This window comes from Kogia breviceps, chromosome 7 (genome assembly GCF_026419965.1).
Source record: "Kogia breviceps isolate mKogBre1 chromosome 7, mKogBre1 haplotype 1, whole genome shotgun sequence".
NCBI classification, from domain to species: domain Eukaryota; kingdom Metazoa; phylum Chordata; class Mammalia; order Artiodactyla; family Physeteridae; genus Kogia; species Kogia breviceps.
This window is the reverse complement of record NC_081316.1, coordinates 15605595-15626095: the sequence shown is the minus strand read 5'-3', so window position 1 is coordinate 15626095 and position 20501 is coordinate 15605595. Positions and strand designations below refer to the sequence as shown.

The 20501-nt window shown below is 52.4% G+C and overlaps 1 pseudogene; it reads right to left on the bottom strand.

Moving 5' to 3' along the window:
- Nucleotides 1–1533: 1533 nt before the first annotated feature.
- LOC131759758 (solute carrier family 22 member 20-like) lies at nt 1534–19647 on the bottom strand (annotated as a pseudogene).
- Between the last annotated feature and the right edge of the window lie 854 nt (nt 19648–20501).

Below are 20501 nucleotides of genomic sequence, written 5' to 3'. Positions count from 1 at the left end.
AAAATTAAAATTATTTTCAGTAAATGGTCTCCAAAATTCAATTGGTTCATATCTAGTAACAACATACTGTAGTTTCATAATTAATTGTTCCGGGCAAGGTCAAAGGAAACTATGTTACCTAAAACTAGAATTTCATTTGGCATTACTGGGATTTTTCTATAGCCAGGGTAAGCAAAATCTGCTTTTGAAAATGTCCAGGCCAGACTATTACAGTGGCTCTCTCTGTCCTATTAGGGGTGGGCACTTCTCCAGTGTCTTTTTCGGGTACCTGGGGCCCTCAGGCAACATCTCAGAGTACCTGCAAACAGGCTGTGGACTGGGTTATTGACAAATACTTATCCCAGCACTGGGATACCTAGACCTACATCTGTTCTGTGGGGTGAGTGCAGGTGAAGAGCAAAGGGAAAAGCACTCCAGACAGAGGGAACAGCCTTGATGGTGGCCAGGTTGACCACGGGGAGGTGTGCAAGGACCACACCCTGAGGGCTTCGGAAGATTTCAATTTTTATCCTCAGTGCCAAGGAAGGCTTCCAAAGAGAGGAACGACATGAATCTACTTATGTAATAAGGCTTTCACACCAGCGCCTGTGTAGAGAATAAAGAGGAGAGGGATGGGGGAAGGATCTGAGGCTCTTGTAATTATCTAGACGAGAGATGATGGCGGCCAAGAGGAGGCGGTGGCCGTGAGGGTGGAGAGAGATGGATAGATTCAAAATATATTTTGGAGGCAGAATTGACAGGACTTGCCAAGGAATAGATCCTCGATCTATAGAAGTCCAGCCTCTGTCCACAGCTCAGGTTAGACACACGATGTTCATGGGGGGTTATTATTATTATTATTATTTTTACAGATTGTGTGTGTGTGTGTGTGTGTGTCCCCGCACCTCGCAGCTTGTGGGATCTTAGTTCCCCGACAAGGGATTGAACCCCAGCCCTCAGCAGTGAAAGCACCTACTCCTAACCACTGGGCTGCCAGGGTATTCCCGTGGGGGGTTATTTTTTAGGGATGCAAACACAGTCCACCCACCCAGGCCTCTGGGCACAGATGGGTTCAGTTGTGGGAACATGCTGGACTCAAGAGAGGTCTCCCGCACCCTAAAACTAAGGGTCTTCACTGAGCCCATGTTGCTAGGAAATGCTCCAAGAAGCCATATCAGTCCCCTCCCGCACTTATTTTAGAAACATCGTCAAGGACATTGCTGTCACCTTACGCAGTGACCTCCCTGACGAGACCCACAAGAGAAACGTCTTCTAGTGTTAGAGGCTGCCCTTTCTCCAAGGCACCGGTGTTCCTAGTCCTCTCTGAAAAAAGTCATTAACAGGGCTCTCCTTGTCTGTTGCCTGGAAGCTCGGAGCCAAAATCCACGCCCACCAGGCAACCACACGGGCCCGTCTTTGCTTCAGACCGGGGCCACCTTCTCCCCTCGCAAAACATCACCCCACTCCCCTGCCAGGTTTCGATTCAATTCATGGTCTTATCTTTCCTGGTCTAAAGTTTATTCTTATTTCCGTTTCACCATTCGCTGTGGAAAGCTAAGCCTCGTAGATGGAGGCGGGCAGGACGCTGCTCTCCCCGGCTCTGCTGTCGCCCACGGCGACCACGTGTTGGCCGCAGCTGGAGGACCCGTAGCCCGTCTGACCCACCACCTCACCCCCGCTCCGCCCCCTGTGCCCAGAGGCCCTCCCTCACCTCCTCTCCATCGCCTCGATGGTCTCCACCAGGGGCACGTCGCGGGTCTCAGCCAGGAAGCAGACGGCCAGCCCAGCCAGGATCGTGGTGGCCCCCAAACCCACGGGTGGCAGGGCGGCGCTGAACTCCCCGAGCGTGGTGACCAGGGGCGCCGCCAGGCCCCCGAGAAGGGAGTTGACCGAGGCCAAGCCCATCCCCATCTGCCTGTTGGAGGAGTGTGGTCGGGTCCGCGACCCTGGCCTGGACCCCCAGAGGGCTGGGTGTGCCGGGTCCTGGGTGTCAGGGCAGAGCAGGACGCAGAGAGGGTCCTGCTTCAGCAAGCCCAGCAGGCGTCAGCTTGGAGCAAGGGCCTCCCAGTTTGGGGCAGGCGCCCCCCCACGCGCCCACCTGATCTCCGTGGGGTGCCGCTCTCCCGTGGACAGGCACACGTAGATGAAGGAGCTGGCCGTGTGCAGGGCCAGCTGCACATATCTGGGGGAGGGGGAGCTGCCAGGGGAGCCCAGAGTCCCCAAAGCGGGCAAGAAGGGGTTTAGGGATGGGGGTGGGGGGACTCAGGAGGGGGCAGCGTGGGGGAAGGAGGCAGAGGGTGAGGCTCAGAGCCTGAAGAGGGAGGAGGAAGGCCGAGCCATGGGTGGGGTTGGAGCGCAGATCCTGGAGGGGGAGGATCTGGATTTCCACCACCTGCGACCCAGAAGTGCCCACGCTGACCTTCTCTGACCTCTGCCTCCTTCCTCCTTTACTTCCATCTGTCACCCATCCTGCTGCAGAGGCCGGACAAGCTGTAGAGTTAGGCCTGGGTTCAAATCCAAGCTCTGACCCAGCTGGGTGACCTCGGTCACTGTGACTTTTAACCTCTCTGAGCCTCTCTGTCCTCATCTGTAAAATGAGGAAAATACCTGTACCTGCTTCAGGGGCTTGTCATAAGGTTGACATGATGTCGTGAGTGCTTCGTGTCACTGAAAGTTTGCCGTTACCATCATTATTCACCTGCTTATTATGTGGTAGGTTATAAACAGCAAAACTGCAATGCACAAGCCCAACGTCAGGGCCATGGTCAAAGAAATTATGACACGTCCTCTGGATTTGGGGGCAACTCCGGCTGCACACTGGAATCAGGAGGGGAGAATTTATAAAACACCCACACCCTGGGCCCTGCCCCATTTCCATTACAGCAAAGCCTCTTGGGGATGAACTCAAGTTTGGGTATATTTTTAAAGGTCCCCACGAGAGTCTAAGGTGCAACTAGGGTTGAAAAACACCAATCAGGTGAAGTACTAAATAGTCTAAAAAATTAGGGTCATGAAACATTTGCACTAACATGGAAAAGCAGATTTATGTTACAACATATAGTGAAAAAGGATACCTGTGTATGTGTACACATATATATGTATACACATACATAATCGTATTTATACCATGTGTGTATATAATATCTCAATTGCGTCGAGTACAAAATCTATAAAGAGGGAATAAGACTGGAAGGAAATATGTCAAAATACCAATAGTAATAACCTATCCATTTTACAGGGGAGGAACTGAATCACAGAGAAATCAGACAACCTGCCCAAGGCTGTGGTAGCAGAACTGGGTCACAGCTGGGCCTTCAGCTTAGCACGTGCTCAGGGCTCTGATAGGCGACCCTGGCTTCTGGCTGTAAGACTGGACAATGTTTTAAATACTGAGATTTGGGCCCCTCTCTCTGAGACTAATTGCGTTGGCCTGGAGCCCATAGGCGTTGGGAGTTTTCAAAGGTCTCCAGGTGGTGATTACAGACAGCTTTGCAAACCACAGTTCCAGGGCCAGCTGGCTGAGGTTCAGACCCTCGAGAAGCCACCTGGCCAGGTTCCAGGTGGACACACCAGCCAGCCCTCTGCCTCTCCAGCTGTTCTTATGCATCCTAATCTCCCTGACAGGACAGTAAGTGCTCTGAGGGTGAAGACTCATGTCCTTTATAGGTTCTCCACTGTGATACGAAGTCCTATGTGCTTAGTACAAACTCTACTAGTCAACAGTTACTTTCTTTCCAGATCCAGAAGGATATCCCTCAGCCTTGTTCCCTTGTTGTGTCTCTTGCCCACCAGACCCCACACCCCAGAGGCTCCCCGGCGGTAATGGCAGAAGCGGATGGCTCACCTTCTGGCACAAATGAGTTCGCAATCACCCTGAGCCTGGCCAGGATGAGGAAGGAGGCCACGGTGGCCCGGCGGCCCCCGTAAGTCACGGTGGTGGTGGCCACCAGCACGGCCAGAATGTCTATGACCCCGAACAGGACCTGCACCAGGTATATGCTGAACCCAAGCTTCTGCAGGCCCATGGCCAGGCCATAGTAAGCCAGGGAGTTGGAGAACCTGGGAGAGGCGGCAGGACGGTCCTGCTTCACCCCAGGGCTCACTGCTCTGGGCCCGGGGAGGGCACCCAAGGATGACTGACACAGGACTCCCCTCTCAGGGAGGTAAAATCCCCTGACTTTGCAGGACACCCCCCTCCTGGTCGCCTAAGTCTCTGACTTTGGCCTTGGAGCCCGGGCCCCTCCGTCCCCATCCGTTTCCAATCGCCCTGAGTCCTGTCCGTGGGCTCTGCAGCGTGTGTTTTCCATTGTCAGCACCTCTCCAGCCCTTCCACCTCCAGCCTTTGGTGGCTGATCTGGGCATCATGTCAAGAGCTGGAGGGAGAGGAACTTCCCTGGCGGTCCGGTGGTTAAGACACTGCACTTGTACTGTAGGGGGCAGGGGTTCGATCCCTGGTCAGGGAACTAAGATTCCGCATGCCATGCGACCAAAAAATAGGGGAAAAAAAAGAGTTGGAGGGAGGGAATTCCCTGGCAGTCCAGTGGTTAAGACTCAGCACTTTTACTGCTGTGGCCTAGGTTCAGTTCCTGGTCAGGGGACCCGGTGTTTACAGTCAAACTGACTGCACAGCCCTGGAGTTCCCGCACTTGGCAGTCTCCACAGAAACTTACAAGGTCCCTGAGGCAGTGTCTCAAAGGGATATTTGTACATCCGTGTTCAAGCCACATCATTCACAATAGCCAAAAGATGGAAGCAACCCAGGTGTCCATCGACAAATGAATGGATCAAGAGCACATGGTCTATACATGCATTTACTCAGCCTGAAAAAGGAAGAAATCCTGACCATGCTACAGCATGGAGGGGCCTTGAGGACATTACACTAAGTGAGATAAGCCAGTCACAAAAAGATAAGTACTGTATGATTCCACTTATGGGAGGTCCCTAGAGTAGTCAAGTTCATAGACACAGGACATAGAAAGCTGGTTGTCAGAGGCTGGTGGGGAGAAGGGGTTGGGGAGATATTGTTTAATGGGTACAGAGTTTCAGTTTTGCAAGATGAAAACAGTTCTGCTGATGGTTGTACAACAATGTTGTAGGTACTTAACACTGCTGAACTGCGCAGTTACAAATGGTTAAGATGCTAAAGTTTATGTTATGCGTATTTTACCACACTTTATACAGGAGAAACAAAAGAAAACAAAAAAATGTCCCAGAGGAAGCAGCTTGGGATAGGCCCTCATGGACGCCCCCACCCTGGGCCCCAGGTCTTGCTTCTCTGCAGAACATGCTGGCACAGACCCAGGAACCTAGAGGGAGGAGAAGTGGAAAAATAGAATGTGGCAGTGGGCTCTCTCCAAGCAGGGCCCAGCATCTGCCCCCAAACCATTTACTGAGAAACTCCTACCACCCCTCCCAGCCATCCCCAGCTGCGTGAGTCAGTGGAGATGGAGAAAAAGAGAAGAGACTTCTAGAAAAGGTGACAGTAATTCTTGTTGGCCCTAGGCAGCCCGGGGTGCGTCAAGGGAGAATGCAGGTCTGATTTCACCACTCCAGCTCCTCCCAGGTGGACATGAGAGGCAAGGCCTCCAATATTATGCTGAACAAGCTCAGGTAAAACATCTCATGGCCCTTAACACCGCAGGGGAGGCAGTGTAATGTGGGCTTCCTTTGGTCTGGAGTTGTTAAGGTTGAGAGTAGATAATCTGACCTTGGAGAGACCAGTTCCACTTCACTGGTCTCCTGACCCCACCTGGACACCATGGTCATTGCATGGATTGCCTTCTCGCCCACCCTTGTCCTCCACTGGCCATTTCCTTCTGGATGGTTCCTCTTGTCTCAGCTTCCCTGACACGGCTCCTTCACCTCTCTCCTCGCCACTCTGTCTGGTGTTGCTCTGTCTTCTTCCCCCTTCTTTCTTCTCTCAAGTGTAGCTGCCCGTGCCTTCCTTACCTTCACGAGTTCCTTTGTTCTTTAACTTGCTTCTGCACGCTGCCATGTAAACGTTCTACTATGTTCTGGGCACACAGCCCTATCGGGGCTTCCAGTCCGGTGTGGAGACCAGCATTTGGGGAAGGAAATCCATCATTGAAGAAACTTTGTCATGTCGCTGAAAATACAATAAAGTTATCCATAATGTTTCCCTGCCTTGACGTCTCCTGAATGAACACTGACTCCCTTCCTTTTAAAGCCTCCCAAGGAACTTCCCTGGTGGTGCAGTGGTTAAAACTCTGCGCTCCCAATGCAGAGGGCCTGGGTTCGATCCCTGGTCAGGGAACTAGATCCCACGTGCATGCCGCAACTAAGAGTTTGCATGCCACAGCTGAGGAGCCCGCGTGCCGCAACTAAGCCCTGGCACAACCAAATAAATAAATATTTAAAAAAAAAAAAAAAAAAAAGGAATGTACCTCTTAAAAAAAAAAAAAAAAACCTCCCGAGCCTCTGGTCTTCCTCCGCAACAATTTGGTGACCTGGACTCCTAGGGCAGCAGAGAAGGGCTAAGATGAGGATGAGGCGCTCACACGGGAGGGTCCTGGACTCTCACTTTCTGTCCCCTCCTCCTCTCCCCTCCTCTGCCAAGGGCCCACAGCAAAGCCACATCCCTGCCTCTTCACATGTCAGAAAGGCTTCTGTTATTTCAGGCAGGGATCATGGACGGAGCCTGTCTGTCTAGCAGCTTATCATCTCTCTCCACCTCAAAACAAAAAAGGTTCCTTTTTCCGGTGTGCCCTATTTTCATCTCTAGGTGAGACTGACTTCCCAAAGGTCAGGAAGAGAAAGCCCCAGTCCTACTCGGTCATGGTAAACCAGTACAGTCCCCGATAATCCAAATGATATTTTTCTCCTTGTGGCCCCTGGGACCACCATGTCCTGCATCACTGAAGATAAAAACCTAGAAAAATCCTGTCCCAGCCACATGGAGCTGCGATATCGGCAGGAAGATGAGGCTCTGAAAACAAAGACAAAATTCTCACTTGTCTCCTAGTGCTCTTATCACTTAGGAAATTACGAGAGTTCTAGGAACTCTGTGCCAGGAACCAGGGACAGAAACCAATATATATATACTTTCTATGATCTCATACCATGTGAGGTGAAAATATAGTCACAGGCCCCTAGGATTAGGACAGGGATCAATACTACTCGTTGGGGCTTCCCTGGTGGCGCAGCGGTTGAGAATCCGCCTGCCGATGCAGGGGACACGGGTTCGTGCCCCGGTCTGGGAAGATCCCACATGCCGCGGAGCGGCTGGGTCCGTGAGCCATGGCCGCTGAGCCTGAGCGTCCGGAGCCTGTGCTCCACAACGGGAGAGGCCACAACAGTGAGGCCCGCATACCACAAAAAAAAAAAAAAAAAAAAAACAAAAAAACTACTCGTTGACTGAATATCTATATCTATATTTTCACATAGTATAAATATACATTTATAAGAATATATGTATATACATATATGTATTCATATACATATATATTTACAGAAATACATATTTCCATATATATGTATACAGAACATATAGACACATATATACCCTGGAATTATATATATAAACATTTATATTTGAGATACAGTGTTTGTTGGATATTGTTTTTATTATTTTGGAATAAATTCATATTCATAGAAAAGTTGAAAAGTTAGATTAGGACATCTTTGGGGGATCATAATTCTGCCTACCACAAGTATATTCATATAGTAGAATGCTATACGACAAGAAGAAGAAACTAAATTATATACTACAAGGTGGATGCATCTCAAAAGCAAAATATTGAATGAGAGAAACTAGTTACAAAAGAGTACACACTATGGGGGCTTCCCTGGTGGCGCAGTGGTTGAGAGTCCGCCTGCCGATGCAGGGGACACGGGTTCGTGCCCCGGTCCGGGAAGATCCCACGTGCCGCGGAGCGGCTGGGCCCGTGAGCCATGGCCGCTGAGCCTGCGCGTCCGGAGCCTGTGCTCCACAACGGGAGAGGCCACAACAGTGAGAGGCCCGCGTACCGCAAAAAAAAAAAAAAAAAAGAGTACACACTGTGGTTAAATTTATATAAAGTTCAAAAAACATAAGTTATCTATGGCATTAGAATAGTGATTACCTTAGGGGAAGGTAGTGACTCGGAGAGGACGCCGGGCTGCTCCTGGGGGCTAATCATGCTCTGCTTCTTGATCTGTGTGCTGGTTAACAGGTGTGTACAGTTCGTGAAATTCTGTCAAGCTGAACATGGGGCATTTCTGTTTTAAAAATTTTATTTATTTATTTAATTTTTGGCTGCAATGGGTCTTCGTTGCTGCGCGCGGGCTTCCTCTAGTTGCGGAGAACGGGGGCTACTCTTCGTTGCGGTGCGCGGGCTTCTCACTGCGGTGGCTTCTCTTGTTGTGGAGCACGGGCTCTAGGCGCGCGGGCTTCAGTAGTTGTGGCTCGCGGGCTCAGTAGTTGGGTAGAAATTAACACAACACTGTAAATAAACTATACTTCAGTAAAATAATTTTTTTTTTGAAAAACTGGGTATTGTTTTAAGCCACTAAGTTATGGTAATTTGTTACAATAGCAACATGAGACTAACGCAGTATGTGAAAAATAAAGTGACCATTGGAAGGGTTGAGGGACACCCAGTCAAAAACTGCCTGGTTTCCATGCATATCCTTTGCTCAATAACATGTTTGCTCATCTGGGAGTTAGGGTGGGGAATGTAAGGCGTGGACTTCAAGGAAGTGAGCTCTCCAAACTGAAAGACTTCCCAGAGAGCCTGGACCATGACCAGCCAGGAATGTCATCCAGGCAGTATCAGCATTGGAGAGGAGAATGGACCAGACACTCTCTAAGATTCCTTTCCATCTTAACAGTTCTGTGGCTCCCAAGATTTTAAAATTCATTCATTCGCTCATTCATTCATTGGTTCACTCATTCCTCAAATATTTATTTCAAAGCTACTGTGCAATGTGAATTGATTCATGTAACATTGTAAAGATATTTACAGATAAGATATTAACCCATTTTTGTAAGAATATGTGTGCACGTCTTGTATGTCCAAAGGTCTGGAAGGATACAAACTCATGTTTGACAAGGTTTGCTGTTGGGAGCTGGGAGGGAGAGTAGAGTGGGAAAAACTTTTACTTTTTTTTTTTTTTGGCCGCATGGCTTGCGGGATCTTAGCTCCCCAACCAGGGATTGAATCTGGGCAGTGAAAGCGCCGAGTCCTAACCACTGGACTACCAGGGAATTCCCTCAGGAACGTTTACTTTTACACAGTGATAACAGGTGACACATCTGGAATTTACCAACTATCAGGCACTGCTCTACCTGCTTTACACACGCTAACTTCTAATCTTCACGACAGCCCTATGTGGTAGGTACTATTATGATACCCATGTTACAGATGGGGAAACTGAGGCACAGAGAGGTTAAGTAACTTGTCCAAGATCACACAGCCAGTAATTAGCAGCGCTGAGATTCAAACCCAAGCAATCGTGTTCCAGAGTCCTGTCTCTTAACCAATACACTACACTGCCTATATGTTTCTGAATTGCTTGAAAAAAAAAAATTTTTTTTTTTGCGGCACCATGCTGCCTGCAGGATCTTAGTTCCCTGGCCAGGGATTGAACCCATGCCCCCTGCAGTGGGAGCTCAGGAACCGCCAGGGAAGTCCTGAAAAAAAATTTTTTTATAATGAATATATTTTTGTAATTTAAGAAAAAAGCCAGTAAAGAAAAAGAAAGTTAATGGAAGGCATTTACAATAGGAGTTGGTTATAGTTTGTGAAAGTCGACGACTTCCTAACATTTCCTCTTCCTCCCAAGGGCTCTTGAACTCTAGGAATCCCTGCCCCCACCCGACCCCAGACGCACATGTGGGAGGTGGGGGAACACGATTTTCTGGGCATTGTTGATAAGTCCCGGTGTGTGAGAACCCGAGGTACCCAGGGATGGACCCCACAGGTGAATCTCCCCAGTTGCTGGCCAAGACCCCCATCCCAGAGACCCGGTCACTATGCTGCTGAAATGGGCCCTAGCTTACTCTTTCCAGAAGGAGCCAAGAGGGGATTTCAACCCTGGTATTCAGAATGCATGATCTCTTTCTTCCCAGCAGGAAGGGGGCAGTGAAGAAGGAGCTCACTGGAAGCTGTCCCTTCCCTGGACTTGCGTTCTGAGGAGCTCTCCGGCTGCCCAGGACCAGAGCTGCCCCGCAGGTGACACTGTTGGGGCAGAAGCCCTCTGGACGTTCAGTGCGGAGGACAATCCCACATTCCCAGCGCACAGGGGACACAGCCCCAAACTCAAATCAGAGAACAGACTCTTTACCCAAGAGCTTTCCCAGGGGCAGATGTGGGCTTACATGTTTTAGCTTTAATCCTCACAAGGACCTTAGGGGCAGGTGCATAAGTAGGAAACTGAGGCCAAGAGGCTGTTTGACTTGCTCCAGGTCACCTGGGACACCTGGTCTACCCGAGCCCAGCTGGTGGCCACTGAAGACAGTTTGGGTCTGCTCCAGAGAGCAGATAGCCTGCGTTTCTTACTTCATAAATATCAACCCTATTATTTAAATGTCCAGGACGTACTGTCAAGCGAAAGTAAAACGGTTGTCTTTTAGGAATTCCTGGCGGTCCAGTGGTTAGGACTCGGTGCTTTCACTTCCGTGGCGCAGGTTCAGTCCCTGGTTGGCTAACTAAGATCCCACAAGCCACATCGCACGGCCAAAAGAAAAAAGTTGTTTTTTTAAATCAGCCTCTTTATGATTTGCCAGTTTCCAGTCTACGCCAATGGGTATGGGTTGCTTTTGTATTTTTATCCATTTCCCATCTTTGTGCTATTAGGAATTCCTTCCTGCTCACATGGAAAATTCTATTATCATCTTAAAACCCACCTAAACGCTGTCTCCTGCATGAAGCCATAATCAGCCCCAACCAGGAGGACAGCTATGGGGATGTTTGCCGTACCTCATGGAATTACTGTTTCCCTCTCTGTCCTATCCTGGACCCTTGAGTGTTTTTCCAGAGTGGGATACTTCCCAGAATCCCCTGGAGAGCACGTCAGGATGCGACAAGGTGCATTTCAGAAATGTCGCCTGGGTGAGACCCATTCCCAGATGTGGGGTCCCTAGGTCAGCAGGGATGTCTCCGGCATGGCCACATCTCAGCACCCAGCAGGGGGCCAGAGGACCCTGGCTGCTCAGAAGACACTGGAGAAAGCGTGTGAAACAGAACTGAATTCACAAGCCCCCTCTGCTCATTGCATGAAGCATATTCAAGAGTTTGTCAGTGGGGACACTGGCGTGTCCTTGCCGTGGGTCAAAGTCCTGGGTGCGAGCCCATCACCTATCAGACCACCATGAGACAGCACGTGACCTTACGGATGGCCAGGGTTGGGAAGAGGTCCAAGACCGAGTCGGAGGGGCGAACAGCTGTAAACTCACTCTGGATGTAGGAACTCACCACCTGGACAAGGAAAGTCTGGTCAGCGGAAGAGCGGGATCTGGGATCCTATTTCCCTGCTGGGTATCCCTCCATCTGTGGAGAAGAGGGCCAAGGTCAGGAGCCCTGGCGGGATGGTTGACCACAGTGTCCTCCCCATCCTGGGACTGATGGTCTTCAACAGGCTGGTTCCAGGGCTTTGAGATGAAGCAGAGGCTCCAACATGAGTCCCAAGGCTCCTGGGCTGCCCGCTGCTTAAGCTGAAATAACCAGTGGGACCCTCAGGCCTATCGACTCTGAGACAGCCTCAGCCAGTGGTTAAGGGCAGGGTTCCCAGTGGTTCTGCCACTTTCTGCTGTGTGTTCTTAGGCATATTACCTAAGTTATGTTTTCCCTGTCTGTCCCCTTCTGGACCCACAGTGTCAGGTAACTTGATAACCCAAATTTCAGTTTTCTCATTGGCAAAAGTGAGGCATTAAATGAGATTGTGTATGTAAAGCCCTCAGCTTGGTGCCTAGCAAGCAGCTCAATAAATGTACTTATTGGGATTTCACGGGTGGTCCAGTGGCTAAGAATCCACCTTCTAATGTAGGGGATACGGGTTCGATTCCTGGTCAGGGAACTAAGATCCCACATGCCATGGGGTATGGCCGAAACATTAAAAAAAAAAAAAAAAGTACTTATTTATAATACATGGTAACTCACTCTTATCATAAATGGTATGTAAACTCACATAGTAAATGGTACTTTTATTATTGATTCTTTGATAATTTCATCTTATGATTTTCATTTTATTTTATTAAAATTTTGGCTGAACCTGAATGGGTTATTTCCCCATTGCACAGATGGGTAGACTGATAACAAAGTGGTCAAATTATTTACCCCAGATCACACAGCCATTCAGTGGTTAAACACCTTCGCTGCACCGGAACTCTTCCCGCTCTGCTTATTCCCAGCCTGTTCACCTGGATGGTGGGTGAGTCCTGGGAAGCCACCGAATCCTAGCACATCTGGAGGCCGCAAAACTGAAAACCATTCCTACCCTAACTTGCACCCGTCCCGCCTACCTCCTTGGTCAGCTTTTCCCCTTCCTCCTTTCTCCCGTTCATTGCAGCCACCTTCCGCAGGTTCTGCAGAGCTAGTTGGGACTTCCATGAAGGAGGAGCCATCGGAATGACTCAGGCAGTCACCTGGGACCAAGAGAAGGGTGGAGAGTGACCCAGGGCTGAGTGGGGTTCATGCCGTTCCCCAAACCCAAGTGCACCCTCGTACACCTTTCAGACGAGGGGAAACACCTGCTGTCGGCAGAATCAGGAAGACGGCGGGGAGGGGCGGGGGGGACACACGGCTTCCCTTTTTTTGTAGCACATCGTTCAGAGAATCTCCAAAGGGTACTTAGAGACGACATGGGACTTCAGATTTCTACAGATCTGGTTTTGAACTTGGTTCTGACTCCAGTATGTGGCTTTGTTTTTGTTTTGTTTGTTTGTTTTACTTTTTCGTTTTCTAAAAAAATTTTATTGGCTTATAGTTGATTTACAATGTCGTGCTACTTTCTGCTGTACAGCAAAGTGAATCAGTCATACATATACATGTACCAGTTCTTTTTTAGATTCCTTTCCTTTATAGGTCATTACAGAGTATTGAGTAGAGTTCCCGGTGCTATACAGTAGGTCCTTATTAGTTATCTATTTTATGCATAGTAGTGTATACATGTCAATCCCAATCTCCCCCAGTATGTGGCTTTGAATAAGTCAGGGACCCACCCTGAGCTGTGCCTCAGCTCCCCTCCTATAAAATGCCCTGGGGCTGTTGTGAGGCACAAAGGAGTTGACGAAGGCAAGGCACTTGGTATGTTCTGGGGCCTCATAGTAATGTAAGGGATTCTGCTGGAGCCTCCCCACAGCCGTGCGTAGCACTCGTCAGCCCGTTTCCCCCATGAGCACACCCTCTTTCGTGTCCCCACCACGTCCAGCAAATCCCAGTCACTGAGCACCCCAAGCCTCCCATAAGGACAGGTGAGGGCCTGGCCACACGGGTGCACCCTCCCTCACCCCTCTCTGCTCAGGACGTACTAAGAGTAGAGGGAAAAGATGAGGAAAGGAACAGAGACAGCAAACTGCAGCCGCCTCCAGGGGCGAATCAGGTATGCCACTCGAGCCAGGCTGAGCTGACCCAAGGTGAAGGAGTACCCCAGCAAGACCCCCGCCACCGTCCGGCCCCAGCTGGGCATTCACTCCACGACTGCGGAGAAAACCACGACAGGCTCAGTGAGACTCATCACTCACGTGGTTGTTTAATTCATCCCCACCCCGACTTTATAATGACTCTGTGGCCGCTAGAGATCATTCCAGAGATCCACTGAACACAGGCAAAGACGCCCCAGCCTCAATCCTCAGGTAAATGCCAGGTGGACTAAATGTAAACAATAAAACCACAACGATATTAGAAGAAATCATGGTAGATTTTTTTTCAATCTTAGAGTCAGGAAAAGCTTTTCAAAGAATGCAACAAAACCCGAAGCAGTAAAAGGAAAGACCGAGAAACTTCATAAAAATAAGACGTGTCTGCATTAAAAACAAAAACAAAAACAAAAAACCACCATAAGCAAAGTCATAACATCAGCAAAAAAAGACAGAAAAAAATTACAACTCAAGTAACAGTCGAAGGGTGAATTTCCCTAATTTTGGAAGAATTCTTACAAATCAATAGGAAAACAATCAACAAGCCAAAAGAAAAATGGGCAAAGGATGTGAACAGCTGGTAGAAAAAGGAACATAATGGCTCTTAATTACATGATTGTTTGCAAATAGCAAAACTTGGAAACAGCCTAAGTGTCCACCCATGGGGGACTGGTTAACTAAAGCAAGGCACACTCTTACAGAGCATCCAAAATAAACTGAGGAGGATGTTTCTTTCCAGCGAACGGCCCGCTCTTGCATCCAGCCCATCGGCAAATCCTGCTGCTTCTACCTGCAGAACTGAACCAGAGTCTGAGCCCTTCCCTCCTCCTCCCGTGCTGCCTCCCGGCCCACTCCAGCCTCGCCTCTCACCAGGTGACCGGAGGAGCCTCGGGACCGGCCTTCCTGCTCCTGTCCTTGAGCCGCATGGCAGCCGGAGGGATCCCGGCAAATGCCAAGTGAGACCAGGTCAGGCCTCTCCTCCGCTCGGAACCCTGCAGAGGCTCCCATCTCACTCAGGGTCAAGGTCAACGTCCTTAATGACCACCAGGCCTAAGGGTCTGCCCCCATCGCCCTGAGCTGTCACGCACCAGCTCTGCTCCAGCCACAGGGACCTCCTTGCTCTTGAGCCCACTAGACACATCCCCCCTCAGGGCCTCTGCCTGGAACATTGGCCCACCCGCCTCCCTCCCCCTGCCCTGTGGCCGCAGGTCCCCCTCCCTCACCTCCCTCAAGCTTAGCTCAGAGTGACCCCTTCCTAACAAGGCGGGTCCCTGAGCCAACAAAACTGCGGATTCTCCCCTCCCCCCACCGCCCTCATTCCCTTGCTGGGCTTTAGTTTTCCTCTGTCGCCCTTATCACCTTCTAACACACTACACAACTCGCTTATTTGTGTTGTTTATCTGTCTTCCTGCAGGAGAACACGGACTCCAGGGATCATGCTCTGCTCGTTCACTGCTGCACCTCCCACACCTAGTTGCGTGTGTGTGTGTGTGTGTGTGTGTGTGTGTGTGTATAGGAGTTTGTGTTTATGGGTGTGTGTGTTGTAGCTAGGAGTGTGTGTTTGTAGGGGTGTGTGTATATGGGCGTGTGTGCTGTGGTTAGGAGTGTGTGTGTGTGTGTGTGTGTGTGTGTAGGGTGTGTGTGTGTGTAGGCGTGTGTGTAATAGAGGTGATTCTAGCAGGAGATGGACCTTGGACCACGGTTCCTGCCTTCAGATTTCATGAGCCGTGGCTGGACGTCCACCCGGAAGAATGAGGTGGGTGGGCTGGGATTTGCTGAGATCCCATCGTGAGCTCAGTGCCCTCTGCTGTCCTGACATGGGGCGGGGGGTGTCCAGTGTGCTGGCCTGCTCTGTCCTGGTTCTCTGGCCCTAAGATTCCCTGCTACCCTGGGATGCAAGACCCATCCCGCCTTTGTCAGCAGAGTGAGAGCGCTCAGGTCCTCCCTGAGGCCTGGTGGTGTCCTCAGGAGCAAACCACGTAATTAGAGGGACACGGAGGCGGTGGCTGGCCTGTGTCCAGGGTGGGCTTCCTCTGTCCACGGCGCTCTGTGCCAGAGCCACCTGGGAGCTGCCTGGACCCAGCCTGGAGTGAGCACTGACCCTGTTGTTTTGGGGGTGGGGACATTCCCACCTGGCACCAAAGGGAAACCCCGCCCCTTTCGGAGCCACAACTTCTCAGGGCTCCTGCCGCCTCGGGGACCCCTGTGTCTCACCTCGCCTCCGTGGCCCACACTGAGCCCACACCGAGCCTGGCGCACAGGAGGTCCTTTGTAAGTGGTTATTGCTGACTAACTCACACAGGAAGTGAACCCAGGCCTCTCAGCTTGCAGATGGGCAACTGGCAACCCAGGGTCCACGGCTCGCTGCTGGCAGGGCCACTGCTGAGAGCCCAGGTGTCCCGAGAACCCTGGTGGGAGGTTGTGAGTTGAGGTCACCGGATGAGAATCCCAATGCAGAGACATCCAACGATGGGGCTGCCACCCCCTCCCCCCGCGAGCCCCCTCCCCTCCAGGCCCCTCCTTGTCTGGACTCACCCAGCGAGAGGGGGTTTCAGATGAGTGATGCCAGAGCATTGGTTGAGAACCCGCCCGCCGGTGCAGGGGACACGGGTTCGAGCCCCGGTCCGGGAAGATCCCACATGCCGCTGAGCAACGAAGGCCGTGCGCCACAACTACTGAACCCCGCGCACCTAGAGCCCGTGCTCCGCAACAAAAGGAGCTACTGCAAGGAGAAGCCCTCGCACCGCAGAGAAGAGTAGCCCCCGATCACCTCAACTAGAGAAAGCCCACGTGCAGCAAAAAAGACCCAACGTGGGCTTCCCTGGTGGCGCAGTGGTTGAGAGTCCGCCTGCCGATGCAGGGAACGCGGGTTCGTGCCCCGGTCCGGGAGGATCCCACGTGCCGCGGAGCGGCTGGGCCCGTGAGCCATGGCCGCTGAGCCTATGTGTCTGGAGCCTGCGCTCCGCAACAGGCGAGGCCACAGCAGTGGGAGGCCCGCGTACCGCAAAAAAATAAATAAATAAATAAAGACCCAACGGGGCCAAAAACAAAAGATGATGCCAGAGAAGGTCATGCCCATCAGGAACCGGAAGGAGCAGTAGGCGCCGAAGGAGCAGAAGTCCACTGTGGCTGCCCCCGAACCTGCCAGCTGCAGGTACGACCAGACCAGGGGGACCTTGTGGTCCAGCCTGAGCCCGGCCATGGGTGCAGGGTTAGGGTTCCTAGGAGGCAGCAGCATCCCCCATGCGCGTTGTGGAGGGAGGGTAAGAAGAAGCTACCCCCTCACCACATCTGAAAGCCACTTGTCTGTAATAGATGCGCTCTCGCTGGGACCCAGGCGCTGGCAGGACCAGGGAGGGAGAAGTCTGGTGTGGAAGGAAAGTGGGGATGAAGAGACGTATTCCCTCCTTCGTTCTTTCACGCAAGGAATATTTCTGGCTCCCTACCAAAGCCCTACTCTCCCAGGGTTGGGGAAAGACAGAGATTCTGCAAAGGCCCAGAGGCAGGGGCAGTGGGTTATGAGAGAGTCCCCTGAGCGACTCTCTGGCGGGAGGGAGCCCTCAAACCAGAACTCATGGGGGGCAAACCCTTGGCAGGGCCCAGGCTGGTGGGAGCAGGACCCCAGAGTGTCCAGTCTCTTGGTTCAGACTGAATGAGCACCTTCAGTTTTCATTTTTTTTTGTGACCAGCGCACAAAACCCCAAGTTAACCCTCCTCTATCTCATTCTTGAATTTCTCTCCAAAAGAAAACTGCAGTTAAGAAGAACCTTCATTCACATCTACGTGGCACGTGCGTGCCACGCCCGGGGGCGCCCCACTCACTCTGTGGGTGAACTATAAAGATCTCTCCTAAATGGTGAAGACCACTTTGACTCAAGTCTAAAATTGCTCAGGAAGAGAGGAAGATCCCCTTGACACCCTCATGAATGTCTCTGGAGGGGGATGCAGGCTTGCTCCTAGCCTGACCAGAGCTGCTCTCCAGATCAGCAGCCCCGCAGGGAACCTTGCAGGAGCTGCTTCCCTCCCTCCATCAGCCAGGAGGAAGCAATCCTCCGGGGACCACGGCTCATCCTCCCGGGTCTGGAGTCACCTGGAGACAGGGAGGGGAGATGCAGCAACAGCTAGGTACACGGACACACTCTCACTGGCTAGCTCATGACAGATTTGTGCTTGCTTACAAAGACCAGTGTTTCCTAATAAACGGTATCATAAACTTGACTTTTGTCAAACAGACGGGACTAGTCGTTTTGGGGAGGCCAGGGTGGGGCGGGGCTTGTTACACCACAGAGGGGTCCAAGGCCAGGGTAGCGGGGCCTTGGCACTACCCCATCTATAAGTGAGGGTCCAGGGCTGGAGCCCCAGCTTGGCCAGGTGAGCAGCATTTCTCCTCCACACACCCCATGATAGACTCATTCCCTCCCTTCCTCCCTTCCTTCCTCTCTCCCTTCCTTCCTTCTGTTACACAGATGTTCATTGCTCAGCTCTACGTGGCAGGCCTGAGCTGGGAGCTGGTGACGACCAAGACACTATGAATAAGATACAGGCTCATACACAGAAAGACCGGACATGTCTTGACACAGGGCGACCGGGGCTAGGACAGGACCCCCCCGTGAGGGGCCTGAAGCCCCTTGCACACTCCATGGTGTGGGGTCTGCAGTCCAGGAGGGTCCCCAGAACCTGAACAGTGAGAGGAGGGGCTGCAGGGAGGGGAGATGAGAGGGGGAGAGAGGGGATGGAGGAGCAGGGAAGGAACGGGAAAGAGGAAGGAAGAGGCGAGGAGCCGACTCCATCAGAACCATGGTGTGTGCTGCATTTCCGTGCATCTCTCTGTCCTCAGGGGCCCTTTTGGTCAGTTGTGGCTCATCTGCACAGTGGCCTGCAGCCCGGACGCAGGGAGGACAGGAGAGCTTTTTCTGAAGGAATACGCAGAGGCCACGAACGAGGCAAAAGCCAGATACAAAACCATGCATGCGTGTGTCAGCATTTGTATAGAAAATGGGGATGGAGCACATGTACGTGTTCACCTGGATTGTATAAAATCATAAAAAAATCTCTGTAAGATACACGGAAACCAGGCTGCCCTGTAGAAATTACTGGAGTGTGGGGCAAAGGGGAGAACGCTTCCTTGCAGACCCGCTTGTACCTTCAGGAATTTTGAACCTTTTGAATGTATTGTATGTATTATCTATTTTAAAATACACAAAAACTTTAATAAAGAAAAGTTACTGAAGAGGTGCGGGAGGCTGGGACCCTCGTCCCCAGAGGCTCGCCTGTCTGCAAGGCTGCCAAACACTGCGGCACCCACCAGCACCCCGGCCGTGTAGACGGACCGAGCCAGGTCTCGGAGGGCGTGGGCCTCACACACCAGATCTCACTGCGGGAAAGGGAGGGACGCTCCAGCCGCGGCCTCGGGCAGCAGCCTCCCGGCCTCCCCGCCCCACCCCCCCCGACCTCCATCACAATGGCGGACGGGAAAACACTGAGGTTGTAGACCAAGTCGTCCTTGTGGCCCTTGGTGGCCACCCTGTGGATGGAGGTGTTGGGGCCCAGGAGGGCCCACTGAGGCTGCGTGAAGTGCCGGCATGGCTCGGGGGGCCCCAAGCATGTCCAGGGGTACGGTGGCCCTCAGCCAGGCCCCCGAGCCATTGACAATGGCCGCAGTGTGGTTGGCGGGCCTCTGGCAGTGGTGGCGGGGCACGGCGGCCGTGCAGTTCAGTTGTGGCAGACCAGCAGGCTGCAGGGCAGCAGCAGCAGGGCCGTGTAGACCAGCTGGAAGCCACCCATGCCACCCAGGGCGTCCAGCGGGTCTGTGACGGCCTGACCTGAGGCCCAGCCTCGGAGCCTTATGTAAAGGGGCTGGGACGGGGCCCTGGGAGGTGGAGGGACAGGCCAGGGTTAGGACCTCAGATGCCCCGTGTCCTGCAACTCACAGGAGGCCTCGGGTGTCCCCAGGTCTGCAGGGCTCCCCCTCCTGCCAGGTCCTTTCTCCTCATTTCTCCCAGCCTCTCGCCTCCGAGTTAGAAAAGCGAGGGGTCCTAGAGGGCCGCCTCACATCCTGCTGCCCAGATCTGCAGGCTCAGCCCCCTGCCCATGGCCCTCGCAGGGGGGACCCCAGCAGGAAATGTGGCACCATCATCACCCTCCCCTTTTCTCTGGAGGCCGCTGTGAGGCATCTCCAAGAGCCCAATTCCAGGGGACTTCCCTGGCAGCCTAGAGGTTGAGACTCTGCGCTTCCAGACTCTGCGGGGGACGCGGGTTCGATCCTTGGTCGGGGAACTAGGATCCCACAAGCCGACTGATGCGGCCAAAAAAAGCGCGCAATTCCAGCCTCAGCACATGGGACCCAGTCCTGTCCCTGGGCTCCCTTGACGCCAGAGCCTTACATGCTTGGAGGTCACATAAGGGGGTGCCAGTGATTATAGCTGCTTGCCCCTCCCCCACTTCCCTGGAAGTCAGAGGCTGCATAGGAGACACTTGGAAAAAAGTCCTTGAAAAAATGCCCCAATAGGGCAACCAAGAGGAAGCCCTGCTCTCCCTGCCCCCATCCCACGTACTCTCAGGCTGGGGATGTGGGAGGAGGCAGGGTCTCCGCTCATCCAGACCCACAGTGTTCTAACCTCTCATCAAAGGAAACCCAATACAGAGAACTAAGCGGGTGGGGCCTGGTGCACCGGGCCCCCCGCCCCTCCACCTGGCCCCTCTCGCAAACCAGCCCAGGATACCAGGAAGTGATGGACCACCCCTCTTACTCATGAGGACACTGAGGCCTAGCAGGATCTGGCCCAGGGATTCCCAAAGGCAAAATGCAGATTCCAGGCCCTGTGCCCGACAGTCTGCCACTTGGGGCTCCACCTGGGGCTCCTGGTGGCCGAGGGCAGCCCCCAACCCCCAAGCTGGGCTCCTCAGTCTTTGCTCTGCAGATGCTGCCCTGGTTTGCAGCTCACCC